This window comes from Equus asinus, chromosome 12, assembly GCF_041296235.1.
Source record: "Equus asinus isolate D_3611 breed Donkey chromosome 12, EquAss-T2T_v2, whole genome shotgun sequence".
Taxonomy (NCBI): domain Eukaryota; kingdom Metazoa; phylum Chordata; class Mammalia; order Perissodactyla; family Equidae; genus Equus; species Equus asinus.
This window is the reverse complement of record NC_091801.1, coordinates 49,332,047-49,348,090: the sequence shown is the minus strand read 5'-3', so window position 1 is coordinate 49,348,090 and position 16,044 is coordinate 49,332,047.

Sequence of the window (16,044 nt, the reverse complement as noted above, 5' to 3'; positions counted from 1 at the left end):
AGCAGCGTCCTAGAAATTTTCTGGGCAGAAGAATTTTGAAAGTCATTTTGTAAAGTCCAAATTAATGACCTGGTTATTAATACTTTTGCTGGCTTTTCAGTGAAGTTCGAAGTGATCTAATTGCAGGTGACCAAAGTCGAGAACGAGGCTTATCGAAAATTTCTTCTCAATAATACGTCACCCACATCCTGCCATACTTTAACACAAAGCATACAACTCATATGAAATAACATGGTTAATAACAATGATATAATAGAAGTGTCAAGTGCAAGATATTTCCTCCTGGCAGGCTAACACATATGGCTGGTTATATACCTGGTTTCCTTAACACTCTACCTACAGCAGCCACCCCATGCAGTCTTGCTCTCTCTTGTTCAATTTTTTAATAGCATCTGTCACTACCTACAATCGTGTCGGGTTTACCTGTTAGCAGTCTGCCCCCCTCGACTTTAGAATATAAGCAACCTATAATCAGGGGCTCTGGTGTTAACTGATGCTGGGCACATGGTAGTTTCAATGAATGAATGAATGAATGAATGAAAGTGGTATTTATTACTGAGCAGGGCCCCTCTGCAACAACAGAAGCAAACTTTTCAATATAGTCTTTTGCCTCTGCATTCACGCAAGACTTTATAAAGGTGTTCTTTCTGTAAAATATGCAAAGGTAATAAAACACTTTAGCAACACGATGAAAAGAATGAAAGAAAGACTTCTCTTATCCCATGAGCTTACTCTGCAACCAAAAGAAGTTCTGAGTAACATAGATAGCTTCAGATATAAAATGTCTGCAGAGTAATCTCCTTTTATTTGTTCAGTGGAGTGCTTACAGAAGTAGTACCTAACCAAGGAATAGTTACAGTATGTACAACATCTTTACATGCCTCTGCAAATTCTTCCACAACAGCATGTTTCATGGCTACGTGTTATTTTGCTGTATGGATTTTCTTATCGTTGGTCATTTAAGCTAATCATAATTTTTATTATTTTAAGCACTGTTGTTATAAAAATGTTTGTATTAATAGTTATATCTGTATTAAAAAATTACTTCTGTGGGCTAGATTTCTTATAAACAAATTTTTTAATTAGAGGATATAAATATTATCAAGGCTTTTGATGGCTTTCCCAGACAGCCTATTTCTGAGTTCTTGATCGGTGGAAGTGAGTAGATCCTTAACCCCACCCTGGAAGTGGAGCCCTGGCCTGTGCCCCGCTCAGTAGGTGGGAGCTTGCCCCTCTATAGAAGCATCCTAGACGTCCACTTCCTGTCTGCCTCCACCTGCCATGGCTACAGCTATGTCACAGGGAGACCTGACTACCTGTCTGTCTGTCATGGCTCTCTTTTTAGATTCCCTGCCCCACCGTTCTGACTCCTGGGGCAGACAATTTTCTGAACTGTATTAGAAATTGCCAGACTCCTTGCACAGGGTCACCCCTGCCCCAGTGGATGTCCAGAGTCTGGTGCTGCCTTTCCCTACTGCCCTCTTTCTTTGTGTATGAACACACACAATAGTCCCACGCAGTGACAATTACAGCGTCTCAGCTCTGACGGCATATTTCTGGTCATCTCTGCAGCTTCCCTAATACTGCTTCCTTGGCCATGTGCTCTTATATGTACATCTTAATTATAATGTTCCTTTAATAAAACATGATCTTCTCTATAATGATCAACTCTATGGCCTAGGTTCTAGAATTCCTTGTGGAAAAAGTGGATGACAACTACTAACACCCCATTAAAATACTGGCAACTCTAATTATTCCTAACCACAAAAGAACGGTATCTAACCTGTTTTTAAAATGTTTTTATTGTGGCAAAATATATATGACGTGAATTTTACCATTTTAACCACTTTTAAGTGTACAATTCAGTGGCAATAAGTACATTCACAATGTTGTGTAACCATCACCACTATCTATTTCCAAAACTCTTTCATCACCCCAAACAGAAACTCTGTAACCATTAAGTAATAACTTTCCATTCCCCCCATCTCAGCCCTAGTAACTTCTATTCCACTTCCTGTCTCTGAATTTATCTATTCTAGATACCTTATATAAGAGGAATCACACAATATTTGTCTTTTTGTGTCTGGTTTATTTCAGTTAGCATAATATTTCTAAGGTTCATCCATGTTGTAGCATGTATCAGAATTTCATTCCTTTTTATGGCTGAATAATATTTCATCATATGTATATGCCATAGTTTGTTTATCCATTCTTCCATTGGTGGATGCTTAGGTTTCCACCTTCTGGCTATTGTGAATAATGTTGCTAATATTAAATGACCAGCAATTCTAATTTCCTAATTATGAAAGAATGGTATTTAACTTGTTTTTGTGTTTCACTTCTGTTCCAAACATTTCCAATTTCATATATACATATATGGAAATCACTAGCAACATTCTTGTTTTAATAATCAGTGCTTTAAACAGTTTACCAAACTAGCCTAATTTTCTTTTAACCTCAGTCCAGGAATTATTTGTGGAAGTTTACAAAATAGAAAAGAATCAAAATAGGTAAAAAGAAGAAGGTGAAGAGAAAACCAAAGATGATATTGTAAAATGAAGCTAGGAGTAACATACACAAAAATGCATAATATACCAGGAATTCTGGCAAAGTAGGTAGGTCACAATTTCCAAACCTCCTAGCGACCAAAGAGGGAAAGACTCAGTCATAAGAGTCATAGGATCTATAAGATAAGCAAACAAACAAATGAAAACGACCAGTTGCTCAGGAAAAAGAAGCCCAGATACTCCCAGTATTGAATTAGAAAAGAATTGTGGATGTAATAGATTGTCCTCACTAACTTCCTTACAGTAAATACAAACTGGGTTTCCTGTGGCTGTTTCATATAGTGCTGCTCAAAGGAAGCTAAAGGTATAACATAAATTGGAACTCGGAGAAAAAACAATATAACAGGAGGTGGTAAATATGTACAAACTTTCAGTTGTCTGCCCCAGGGATAAAATCTGGATCTTAAGAGGAACAAATAGATTGCATATGCTCAGGAATTATTGCTTAATTATGATCTCTTATGACCAAATTTTTAATGAGAGTTAAGTAGCAGAGAATTTTAGGTTATATTTTCTAAGAATAACCTGCAAGCCTTTGCTCATGTTACTGATGAAGGGAAAACAGATTTACTGAACAATCTTCTAAGCAGAAAATAGGCCACACATCCCTTTATTACAATTAAAGGCCTACACAACATCAACTGTTGGTGAGAATGGGGAGCAACTGGAATTCTCACAAAATGTTATTAGGAATGTAAAATGGTACAACCTCTTTAGAAAAAAGTCTGGCAGTTTCTTTTTTGAAGAAGAAGATTAGCCCTGAGCTAACATCTGCTGCCAATCCTCTTTTTGCTGAGGAAGTGGCCCTGAGCTAACATCTGTGCCCATCTTCCTCTACTTTAATATGTGGGACGCCTACCACTGCATGGCTTGCCAAGCGGTGCTGTGTCCACACCACGGATCTGAAACGGCGAACCCCAGGCGACTGAAGCGGATCGTGTGAACTTACCCACTGCACCACCGGGCTGGCCCCTGGCAGTTCCTTAAAAACTAAACACACATCTATCACATGACCTAGCAATTTTACTCCTATGTATTTACCCAAGATAGTTAAAACATACGTTCACAAAAGGATCTGAACAAGAACGTTCATAGCAATACCCAGACTTTTTACAGTTTATCATAAGAATCAAAAACTGGAGAAAGTCTGAATGTCCATCAATAGGAGAATGGATAAACAAACTGTAAAATACCTAAACAATGGAATTCTATTCAGCAATAAAAAGGAAAGAACAAGTTATTGAAGCAACAACATGGATGAATCTCAAAAACATTCTTCTGATAAAAATTTGGAAGAGGTGGAAAACAATGTGAAAACTTAGAAGTGTGCTGGAGCTGAATCAGGGTGCAGAGTCTTCTCTACTCCACGGCCAGGGCAATTGCCTCAGTTTTGTCATGGGGGAAATGGAAATAACACTCCCTGATTGTGAGAGTTAAATAAGCATGGCATGTGATTTTATTTTATATTTAAAAATTTACACATAGATTATCTGTATACATCTTTCTGTAACTTGCTTCCTTCATTTTAATGCCTGATTTGAAAATACTTGGTAAAGATCAGTGTGGAACAAATATAATATTATTGTTAATCAAATAAAAAGAGAGATCAGTCAGCAAGAGGGGACAAAAGAGAAATATAGTCTGAGGAGACCATCACGTAATAAATTTATTATGTTCTGTTGTCAAAAACATCACACTGAGTGAACGAAGCCTTACTAAAAAAGTACGCACTGTACAATTTTATTTGTGTGAAGTTCTAGAACAGACATCTTATCCAACCCTCCACAGTGGATAAAATCATAACAGTGGTTATCCCTGGTGGGGTGGGGGAGGAATGGACTTGGACAGGGAAAGGAAATGGGTGATGCTAATGTTCTATATTTTTAGGAGTATACAGGGGACCAAAACTCATCCGACGGTACTCTTAAGATTTGTGCATTCCTCTATATGTAAACTTTACCCCAAAAGAAAGAAAAATAGTTACAAACAAATATTGAACTCTCAGTAGTGAAATACATTTAGGGGTAAGTGTACTGATATCTACAACTTAACTTAAACTTCATTAAAAAATAAGGATAGGGGCTGGCCCCATGGCGTAATGGTAAAGTCCACGTGCTGCACTTCTGCGGCCCAGGGGTCACAGGTTCAGAACCCCAGGCAGGGACCTAGCACTGCTCGTCAAGCAATGCTGTGGCGGCATCCCACATAAAATAGGGGAAGATTGGCACAGATGTTAGCTCAGCAGCAATCTTCCTCAAGCAAAAAGAGGAAGATTGGCAACAGATGTCAGGTCAGGGCCAATCTTCCTCACACACACACAAATAAGGATGGACAGAGAGATAGGCATATGTATAATATGTGACAAAGCAAGTAAAGTAAAATGTTAACGTTAGACTCTCCATGGTGGTACATGGTTAGTACTGTAAAATTCTTTCAACTTTCCTGTATGCTTAAAAGTTTTTGTATTTTAAAAAATACAAAACCAAGATTCTCGCCTAAAGTTATGACCACTCCATTTCTGTATAGAAATGGACCTAAATAAAAAATAATTTAATAATAAAAATTCTTCTTAAAAGAGTCTTAAAAGAGCCCTAGTTATCCTTGGGATTTTTATTATTAACCTATGATGGGGTTAAAAAATGTTTACTAACAGTGTTTGTCAATCATATGGAAAAATTCAAATGAGATAAATCATAAAGCATAAACAACAGTTGACGTGTTCAACTCAGGACATTACTATTGCAGTTTTAAGTAAAATCCACCAGGTGGCAGAGAAAAGGAATCACAGAAAACGTGCGCATTTCTAATTTCAATGCATAATGGAAACTATCTTATTACTTCTGTTAAAAGAAAAGCTTTGCAGACTCTTAACATGAAATTCACTACATAGGACACAGAATTTAATGTGCCATCTAAATTTGAACTCCAACATTTGCCTGAGGATATTTGCTTGTATAAAATATGGTGATGATTCTGATTTGCCATGCCCATTTGCACAATTTCACCCTCTTTCGGAGGTTATCTTTTATTTATGCACGAAAGAATGACTATGCAGTTATCCCTTCTCACTGCTCATATGATGAACCAAGCACATCTGTCGCCCCCATTTGTCTCACAGTGGTTGGTCCCAGTCTCCCTACTCCCACCAGAAGCCACAAGCCACAGAGCTTCTAAATGCTTCATCTGTTAACAGATCTTTAAGCACTCTTCTTACTTTAAGCAAATGCTTCACCTGCTGTGATGATGATTTCAAAATAGCAGAAGTAAACGATGTAAAGAGAAAAGGAAAAAATGTTCCCTACAATGTAATTACAAAGAGGCTAATAAGTAAGTAGACTAGACATATTTGAGTTATTCACAGAAATCAACATATGTTTCATACATTAGATCGACCTCATGATTATTGCCTTTAAGCAGGCCTTGATTTGTCTCTTATAATTTTCCTAATTAGTCTGCACATTGAATTAAGACAATCCCTCTACATTTCCCCTCTCTGACACATGCTTTGGGATGGCAATGAAGCAGTGAGAATTTAAGAAAATGTCAACAGTTGTCTAGCTTATTTTTGGTTTGGAAGGAGGAAGAAGATGAATAAGAAAATTAAAATCTAATTTGTGGAGCCAGAATTCCCTTGAGCAGATAGACTGATCATATTTCTAGATGATGGAAAATGACTGTCCGTTAGTAATTCTGCAGGTGCATTATGCTACCCGGACGCTCGAGAAATTTTCAGTGTAAAAGAGTCGGTGGCATAGTACGTGGAGTATGTGGCTAGAAGATGTAAAACATCAGCCAACTGCTCTCAGAAACTGACTGCACTGGTGATACCAAAACCCTGCTGGAACACTAAAATTCTATAGCCTGTTTTACATTCTGTTGAAAAGCACATTGCACAGCAATTTTGTTTTCAACCTGACAACTATCATCCTATGGGAACAGAATGTGAGAACTGTCTCACAATTTCAGAGCTTCATGTTCGTCTCCGTTGGACTTGTCTAGCAAGTCGACTCATCCCTTTCCTAACTAGGCAGCACCCAGACGTATCGCTGTTATTTAGGACCACGCCCTGCTTTAAGTGCTTCTTCAGCTGCATTTCCAATATTTTGGACCTGCTCCCTTCTTTCACATTTCAATATATGTTTGTGACCTGAAGCTTTAACTCTGCCACTTCTTGATCACAATTCAGACTGAGCATTTATGTCATGGAAAAAGAAATGCTGTGCCAGCTGAAAAATACACTCTAATAATTATAATAATATATACAGCAAAAGATAGTTTGAAAGTTAAAGAACTCAGGATCATCATGTTACAGCAAATTTTATTGAATAGAACATTTCATTGAATAGCAAGGAAAATCAAGGATTAGAATATGTATATTTCCTCAAAAACTTCTGACTCAAAAATAGGAAAACTTCTCTTCCTATTTCCCTCAGTTTCTTTTCTTTCTTTCCTCCATACCAAATTTTCTTCAAACTTAAAAAAGTTCTTTTTTTAAAAAAGCCAATTTTCAACATAGTTATAATTAGGTTTCTAGTCAACACAGCTGTCTTTAACATTATGTTTTGTCTTTTCCTCCAGTCAATTTAGGTTATTTTATAAGCCAGTCAACTACTTGCAGTCAACATATACTATCAGGCAAAATAGTGGCTTCAATTAAGTGTCACAGAGGTATTATCATCCCTGTGGGAAAAATGTAGAAACTGAGGCACATGACACCTGGCTGATGCAAAAATTTCACATCTCCTGAAATGAGTGATTGGTGAGGAGAGATGACTAGACCACAAGGCTGATGGGACAAGGCCTTGGATCCAATGCCATGGTGGGCCAGATAATAATGCACTCATGGTCACAGATTCCAGTGAGCCAAACATCTGACACATGTAGGTCATATGTCAAAAGATAGATCAGGCAAAGGAAGGATCCTGTGTATCTCCATCCATCCCACTGACAGAAAGATAGCTAAAAGCACAAGCCCTGCCGAGGCCAAGCGGTGGTGAAATTAATTACTAAGGTTGACACACACAAACATACACCTTGGAAATCCTAACTACGCCAAGTATGCCGAAGTATCCTGATGACTATGTTGGACGAACCCACACATCATACTGCATTTGTCCCAAATGACACATCGTTTGTTTATTAAAGACATTCTTCTCTTATTTGTGCTTTAAATTCCAAGCCACTAAAGATAGCTCTCTTTAAGGTTAACCAATTCATGTTCTTTGTTGACTTTCTGAAATTATATGAAAGAAAAAAAGTTAAAATGTCAGCTAAATAAAACTAACACTCGGATATTTGGGTACTCCAAATCTACTCTGGAAATAAGAAGGGTATAAAAGATAAATTTCCTATACATCATACTTAGTAAAGTTATAATCATACTTTAAGAATCCAAATTATTATCATAAAAGACATCTACTCCAAATGCCTCACTTTTCAGATTATGGAACAAAATCCAGAGATGATAAGAGATTTCCCTGTGCGACCCAGAAGAGTAGCAGGGTATAGTCACAACTGAAGAACCTTGGTGAGCCAGCCCTGATGGCCTAGCGGTTAAAGTTCAGCACGCTCTGCTTCAGAGGCCCTGGCTGGGTTCTCGGGTGCAGAACCACACCACTAGTCCACCAGTAGCCATGCTGTGGTGGTGGCTCATGTAGAAGAATTAGAAGGACCTACAACCAGAATATACAGCTATGTACTGGGGCTTCAAAGGAGGGAAAAACAAAGAGAGAGAGAGAGAAAGAGAGGAATATTGACAACAGATGTTAGCTCAGAGCAAATCTTTCCCAGCAAATAATAATAATGATAATAATAATAACTTAAAAAAAAAAGAAAGAACCTTGGTGCCCATGTCAACCATTGTGAGTCTGATGCATAGTATCAGTGGTTCTCAGCCCGAGGGAAGAGGAATCCTCCACACTGGGATTCACTCCTGAGGCAGGGTGTTGTGGGGGAAAGAAGAGAGGGTTTGGAATCAGATAGATTTGGATTCTCAATCCTGGCTCTTTTACTTACTAGCTCTCTACCTTCTAGCTGTGTGACAATGAGAAAATTGATCTCTTGGAGTCCTCATTTCTTCATCAATAAATTGGGGATAATCGGACCTATTGAGAAGGTCTGATGTGAGGATTAGAGACACACGGCAGGTACCCAGTCAATTGTAGCTACTATTATTGTTGTTAGGAAGCTTTGAGCAATAATGAATTCAATTTTATATGAGAAGATCATACTAGGGACCCAGCTTCAGTAGGGCATGTTCTATGACAAATTTTTCCAGGAGAAACAAGTTCTCCATTCCTATCCCTGGATGCCTTTGTCACCTTATACTTTAAGACAAAAGTCATTTATTTTGAGAATCTAGCCCAGGCTAGGGGTTTGATGTGCGATTATGAAATACTGCACTGCAAAGCTACATGGCCTGCACGGGGACTGAGTTAGAAGTCTTGGTTTCATTCGTAAGATGCACTAAGCAAGTGAACCAACCAACCACAGCTATAAGGAACATGAGAAATCCTCCCAGCTTACATAGACAGCAAAAACTGAATGTGGGTCACTGTCTCGTTTGTACCCACGGGATTTTAATTTATGGAGGTGACTGAGTGATGATACAGAGAAGTTAACACCGTTGAAAGAAGAATTTATTACTTACATTTCCATAGAGGAGGGGGCATGCCACACTACAAGGGCCACATGGGGAGTGCCCAGTTTTGGTCAGGAGGCAGAAGCAGGAGCTAGGGGAAAGTTTAGGCCAGAGCCTTTATTGGGGTTTGCATGGGCAGGGCAGAGTAAGCAGTTAGAATTGGCCAGTTTGAACAATTCCAGCAAGCTTTGGGCTAGAGGGGTGGTCTCTAGTTGCCTGATACCTGGCCTCAGGATGATTTAGGGCAGGGGAAATATGACAGTTAGATAAGGGGGGGTGGTTGGGAGTTAGACTCAAGATTGGTTGGATTGCATACAGAAGGTATATTCCCAGGTGAGTTGTTACTATCTTTAGGAATTGGCCAGCCCTGGGAGGGACAATCTCTCCCTGAGGCTAGCAAGTTCTCAAAATATGAAAACATCATAAGATATAGAAAATAAACATGATTAATACAGTCATGGAGGTTTCAAACAATTATTTCCCATTAGTTCATGCTATTTTCTACAAAATCCCTCAATCCTTTAGTGCTCCCCTATGATATACAGAAATTTAATTTTCATTTTATATGTAAATAGCAAGCAGCCTTGGTTTCAAATTTTCATATGGATGGAGTTTGGGGTGATTTTTATTCTGCTTTTCATACAGATAGTTCTTTTAAAAGACCTTGAAGTTCATGTTGAGGCATCAAATCCTAGAAGTCCAAGAACTAGAAGGGTTCTTGGAAGTCACTCAGAACAAGTCTTTCATTTTATATCTGGTGAATCAGTCATTAAAAATTCTTCTGAGTCTTAATGGTTTAACTACTCCTAAAATCAAACAGAATGTAATTAAGCATGTAATTAAAAGCATTAACAACAACACTCAGCCAAAAGTGGTTAAATTTCAGAGTGTAACTAAACTGTTTTTTCTTTTCTTGTCTTCTACAAAGCAATAGTTCAAAGTGGAGAGATTACAAAAAAGTCTCGGTAGATCATCAGAAGTTGGGAAAAACTATGGGAGCCACCCTCAGGACAGATTTCTCTGTCCAGGACCATCCTGCCATCACCAGCGCAGTCAGCAGACTTCAGACAAAATTAAGACCATCAACCAGACCAAGACAGCTTTCCGGTTTAAATCAAGGCAAAGGCCCTCACCCAACAGACACCTGTATGAATTCCTCCCTGGAGAAGAATGAATCACTCCATTCTTGATTTTCCTGTTTTGTTTTGGGTTTTCCCCCGCTGAAGAGCAATCGTGGAATAACAGGAAGGACAGGCACACTAAATTTGGACACTGTCTTCTTCCTAGACTCATTCAGCTGGGAGGGATCTAACAATAAGGATGATATGTAGAGATCTAGAAAAATGAAATGGTGGAACCTAGGGCACGTCCTTACCCAGAAGGAAAATTAGAGACTCTAATTGCAGGGAGACGTCATGGGTGCTAATAATACCTGGACTTACCCATCCATCTTTCTGAAGCACAGAGCACTGTGAAGACATAGATACTACCGGGAAACAAACATGGTTGGAAAATTATTAGAAATAGAAATCATTTCGTTAATTTAGTTTTGTTTTATCACAATAGTACATATACATAGTTTAAGAATTCAACTAGTCCTGCAAGAAAAACAACAGTTTCCCATCTGCCAAATTCTCTTTTCAGCCACAGCTACTTAAAATTCTTAGTCAATTCTTTAGGTATTTATCTATACATCTCTAAATAAAATTCTTATACTACTATTTCTTGAAAGTTTTTTCCAGTTTTAAGTATTATTTATGGACTTCCCACTATGGTAGTGAGAATCTGTCTTTCAGCTCTTCCCCTCACTTGGCCCCACCACACACACGATATGGACTTCTCATTCCCCCATGCTCCCAATAGACTTATATTTGTAGTTATAATTGTGGTTAGATCCATATTTACATCATCATCACTGTGTAAATGCTATTCACAGCATGCTCTGTGATACTTAGGAGGCCTCCCAACCTAGTCTGGAGGGATCATTCAGGCATATATTCATTTAACAAGTATTTACTGAATGCCTACATCATGCCAGGTACTGTGCTCAACGCCAGCTACACAGCGGTAAAAAGAGCAGATGTGGAACCTACCCTTAAGGTGTAGAACAGTGGCCCAACTTCTGGAACCAGACTACCAGGGATCAAATCTTAGCTTTTCCATTCACTAGCCATGTAATTTCAGGTAACTTACTTAACCATTTGTACCTTTGTTACCTACGATTTGTTGAGAGGATTAAACAAATCAAAATATGTAAAGCACGTGTAACAGTGCCTGTTAGATAGTGGCAATTATGTGTTACACATTGTTATTATTTTAGGAGTCAAATGGAAAGGAGAAGTTTATATATATATACATATATATTCTACAAATTTAGATATATACATATCTATTATCTACAATAAATTACAGAACATGATAAGTGCTAAGGATGAAAAGTACAGGGTGCTAGGAGAGCACTAAACCAGAGGAACTTTCATTTGGATGGGGGCTCAAGGAAGGGAGGCTTCTCTGAGAATGTGATATTTCCACTGGAAGTTGAAGAGAGACTAGAAAGTAGCCAGAGTGGGGAGAAGTGTGTTACAAGAGAGGGAAGAGCAGATACCAAGGCCTTAAGGTAGGGCAGAGTTTGGTCAGCTTGAGTAATTGAAAGACCACTGAGGCTGGAGCACAGCAAGAGAGAAGACTTTCGGGAATCCAGACAAGTCTTTGTGGGGCATGATAAAATGATTGGATTTTATTCTGTGTGTCATGGACAGCCAGTGAAGGGTTTTTTTTTTTTTTTTTTTTTTGAGGAAGATTAGCCTCGAGCTAACATCTGCTGTCAATCCTCCTCTTTTTGCTGAGGAAGACTGGCCCTGAGCTAACATCCGTGCCCATCTTCTTCTACTTTATATGTGGGACGCCTACCACAGCATGGCTTGATGAGCAGTGTCATGTTCGCACCTAGGAGCTGAATTGGCGAACTCCAGGCTGCCAAAGTGGAACGTGTGAACTTAACCGCTGTGCCACCGGGCCAGCCCCAGTGAAGGGTTTTACGCATGGAAGTATCCTGAGCAGATCTCTGATCTGTTTTAATTAATTTTTTTATATGGTATGAGGTAGAGGTCCAACTTAATGCTTTTGCATGTGGATATTCAGTTGTCCCAGCACCATTTGTTGAAAGGACTATTCCTTCCCCATTGAAATTTTTGGCATGTGTTGAAATTAATGTAAAGATTTATTTCTGGATTCTCAATTCTATCCCATTGATCTGTATGCCTATTCTTATGCTAATACCACAGTCTTGATTACTGTAGCTTTGAAGCAAGTTTTGAAATTGGGAAATATAAGTCTTCACACTTGGTTCCACTTTTCAACATTGTTTTGGCTAGTCTAGTGTAAGAAAATAACACACTCCTCCTCTGTTTGTCTCCTCTACTCTCAATACTCACTACAACACTACTTCACTTCTGACAGCAGATATGTAGGTTTTCCAAACATCAAGCAACTTTGCAATATCAGGTAGAGTCCTGTAATTTAACTGAATTCTGCCACTACCTGGAGATAGCATCAGATCCCACAGGTTAAGGGCTCAGTCCGACAAAACTGTGCCCCACCTCCCCACTTCAGATGCCAATTTTAAGTCTGGGTTATTACCCATGCTTCTGACTGACTGGTTATAAGTCACAGGTTCCCATGATCACCTCCTCAGGTTCAATTAATTTGCTAGAGCAGCTCACAGAACTCAGAGAACTATTTACTTATGTTTAAAGTGTTATCATAAAGATATTATAAAGGATACAGATGAACAGTCTAATGAAAAGTTACATAGGACGAGGCACAGAAGGCTTCCAAGTTCAGGAGTTTCTGTCCCCATGGAGCTGGGGTGTGCCACCCTCCTGGAATGTGGATGACCCGTCACCAACCCAGAACCTCATCAAATCTTGTTCAAGAGTTTTTATAGAGCTTAATCTCAAGCCTCCCCACTCGCCTTTGCCTTCCCAGAGGTCAGGGGGTGGGGCTGAAAGTTCCAATCCTCTAATCACTTGTCTTTCTGGAGACCATCCCCATCCTAAGGCTATCTACGGGGCCCACCCTAAATCACCTCATTAGCGTACATTCAGGTGTGCTCAAAAAGGGGCTTCTTATAAATAACAAAAGACACTCCTATCACTCAGAAAATTCCAAGTGTTTTAGAAGTTTTGTGCCAGGAATGGAACAAAGACCAAATATATTTCTTTTTTTTTTTTTTTAATAAAGTTCCTAGCACAGCAGTAAGTCAATACATGCTAGTGATCATTTTTTTTTAAGATTTTTTTCCTTTTTCTCCCCAAAGGCCCCCAGTACATAGTTGTATATTTTCGTTGTGGGTCCTTCTAGTTGTAGAATGTGGGACGCTGCCTCAGCATGGTTTGATGAGCAGTGCCATGTCTGCGCCCAGGATTCGAACCAACGAAACACTGGGCCACCTGCAGCAGAGCACGCGAGCTTAACCACTCGGCCACGGGACCAGCCCCCAAATATATTTCTTATTATACCACATCTGGGTTCCTTGGAATTTGCAGATGAATTTCAGAATAAGCTTGTTGATTTATGAAAAGATGCCAGATGAGATTTCGATAGGGGGTGCACTGAATCTGCAGATCAATTTGGGGAATACTGCCATCTTTACAATATTGGGAGTTTTTTTAATTCAAAAATTTTTTTTCAAAGATCAGAACCTGAGCTAACAAGTGTTGCCAATCTTTTTTTTTTTTTTTCTGCTTTATCTCACCAAATGCCGATGGCACATAGTTGCATATCTTAGCTGCACGTCCTTCTAGTTGTGTCATATGGGATGCCGCCTCAACGCGGCCTGAGGAGCAGGCCATGTCCGCGCCCAGGATCCGAACCGACGAAACCCTGGGCTGCCGCAGCAGAGCGCAGGGACTTAACTACTTGGCCCCGGGGCTGGCCCCACAATATTGTTTTTTGATCCATGAACATCGAATGTCTTTCCACTTATTTAGGTCTTCCTTCATTTCTTTCAACAATGTTTTTTAGTGTTGAGAATGTTTTACACTTCTTTTGGTAAGTATAAATTTAGTATTTTATTCTTTTTGATGCTATTCTAATAAATCACTATTTTTTAAACCTATTTTAAAATATCTGAAATTGAGATGTATCTTACAATCAAAGGTCTCTTAGCATTATGCCATAGTTCAACTAGCAGTAATTTTTTTATCTTAATGGACATGACTGTGACTTATAATCAATAGCCTCTTAGATTCAATATTATATGGTATTAAATGTGAAATGTCTATAAAACGTTGAAGTGGAAATGAAAAGTAGGCATTTGGATATATCAATTTAGAAATCAGAAGACAGGCTTGAACTAGACAAAGAAATGTGGGAGTCATCAGAGGTTCATTACGTAAAGCCACAAGAGTGAATGAGATTCCTGATGAGAAGAATGTAGAGAATAGTGTAGAGAAGACAAGAGAATCCAGGTTGCAGCCCAGAGAAATCTCAGCAAGTAGCAGTTGAGTAGAGGAAGAAGAGCCCACAAAGGAAACATTTTGTTTTGAGTTTATTGTTGTCATTATTGCTGTTACTATTTGTCACTAGATGGAAGGACTTACAGGGTTAGGACCTCACCTCTTTTGTTCTCTAATGAACCCCTGAGCCAAGCACTTTACTACATTTTGATATTAATCTACATGTCACAGATAAATTGGGGAAAGTGATTCAGAATAATCTATGTTTATTTGAGAAATAATGTGTTGATTAACCACCAGCTCTTTCACCCCGGAAAATCCAACATGAACACAAGTAAATAAATAAGGCTTTCAGATCTTCAGAGAAGCACTTTAATCTGATTGTGATTTTGGAAAGAAAATAGGCACATGCTTATTACATATTAACCAAGAGTGTCTAAAGGCACAAGAGAAAAACAGTCATAATAAGTACTGTAGCATTCACAATTAAAACTAGAAATGCGTATACAAATCCTTGTAAGGAGTTTATATCCATTTGCTGTCACATTTCTATAATATAAGTAGGACACCAGCTGGTAGCAATGCTAATTCATCCGCCATTCATTGACTGTTTGTCACTTCACAGATGTTGAATCTTAGCCATTCCTTTTTTCATTTTTTTCCTTCGTATTTCAAATGCCCTAACCATCATATAAAGTTACCATAATACCATGTCTTCTAGGCAGTGTTCTCAATCAGGGGAGATTTTCACCCCAGAGGACATTTGGCAATGTCTGGAGACATTTTTAGTTGTCACAACCTGACATGGAGTGCTATTGACAATAGGAGGTAAAGGACAGGAATACTGCTAAACATCCTACAATCCCCAGGACAGTCCCTCATAACAAAGAATTCTCCAGCCCAACATGTCAACAGTGCCAAGGTTGAGAAACTCTACCAATGGGGATACGTTTATATATACAGTCATGTGCCGCTTAACAACAGGGATGTGTTCTGAGAAATTTGGCAATTTCATTGTTGTGCAAATATCATAGAGAGTACTTACACAAACGGAGATAGCATAGCCTACTTCACACCTAGGCTTTATGGTACTCATCTGTGGGATCACCATCGTCATATATATGGTCATCACTGGCAGAAACGCCATTTTTTATGGCACACAACCGTATATGAAATATCTGGGGGCAAAGTCCATAGTTTTTACCAAATTCTCAAAGCATAACTCAAAATTTAAGAAACACTGGCTTTAGTGGATATTTCATCTAGGCCTTGGTAACAAGTGACATGTTAATCCAGCTTCACAACTGAAATCACCTCCCTAGTTAAGAAGACTTCCGTCTGCCAGCCAGATTTCTCTCTTTCCAGTGTCCACTCTCAT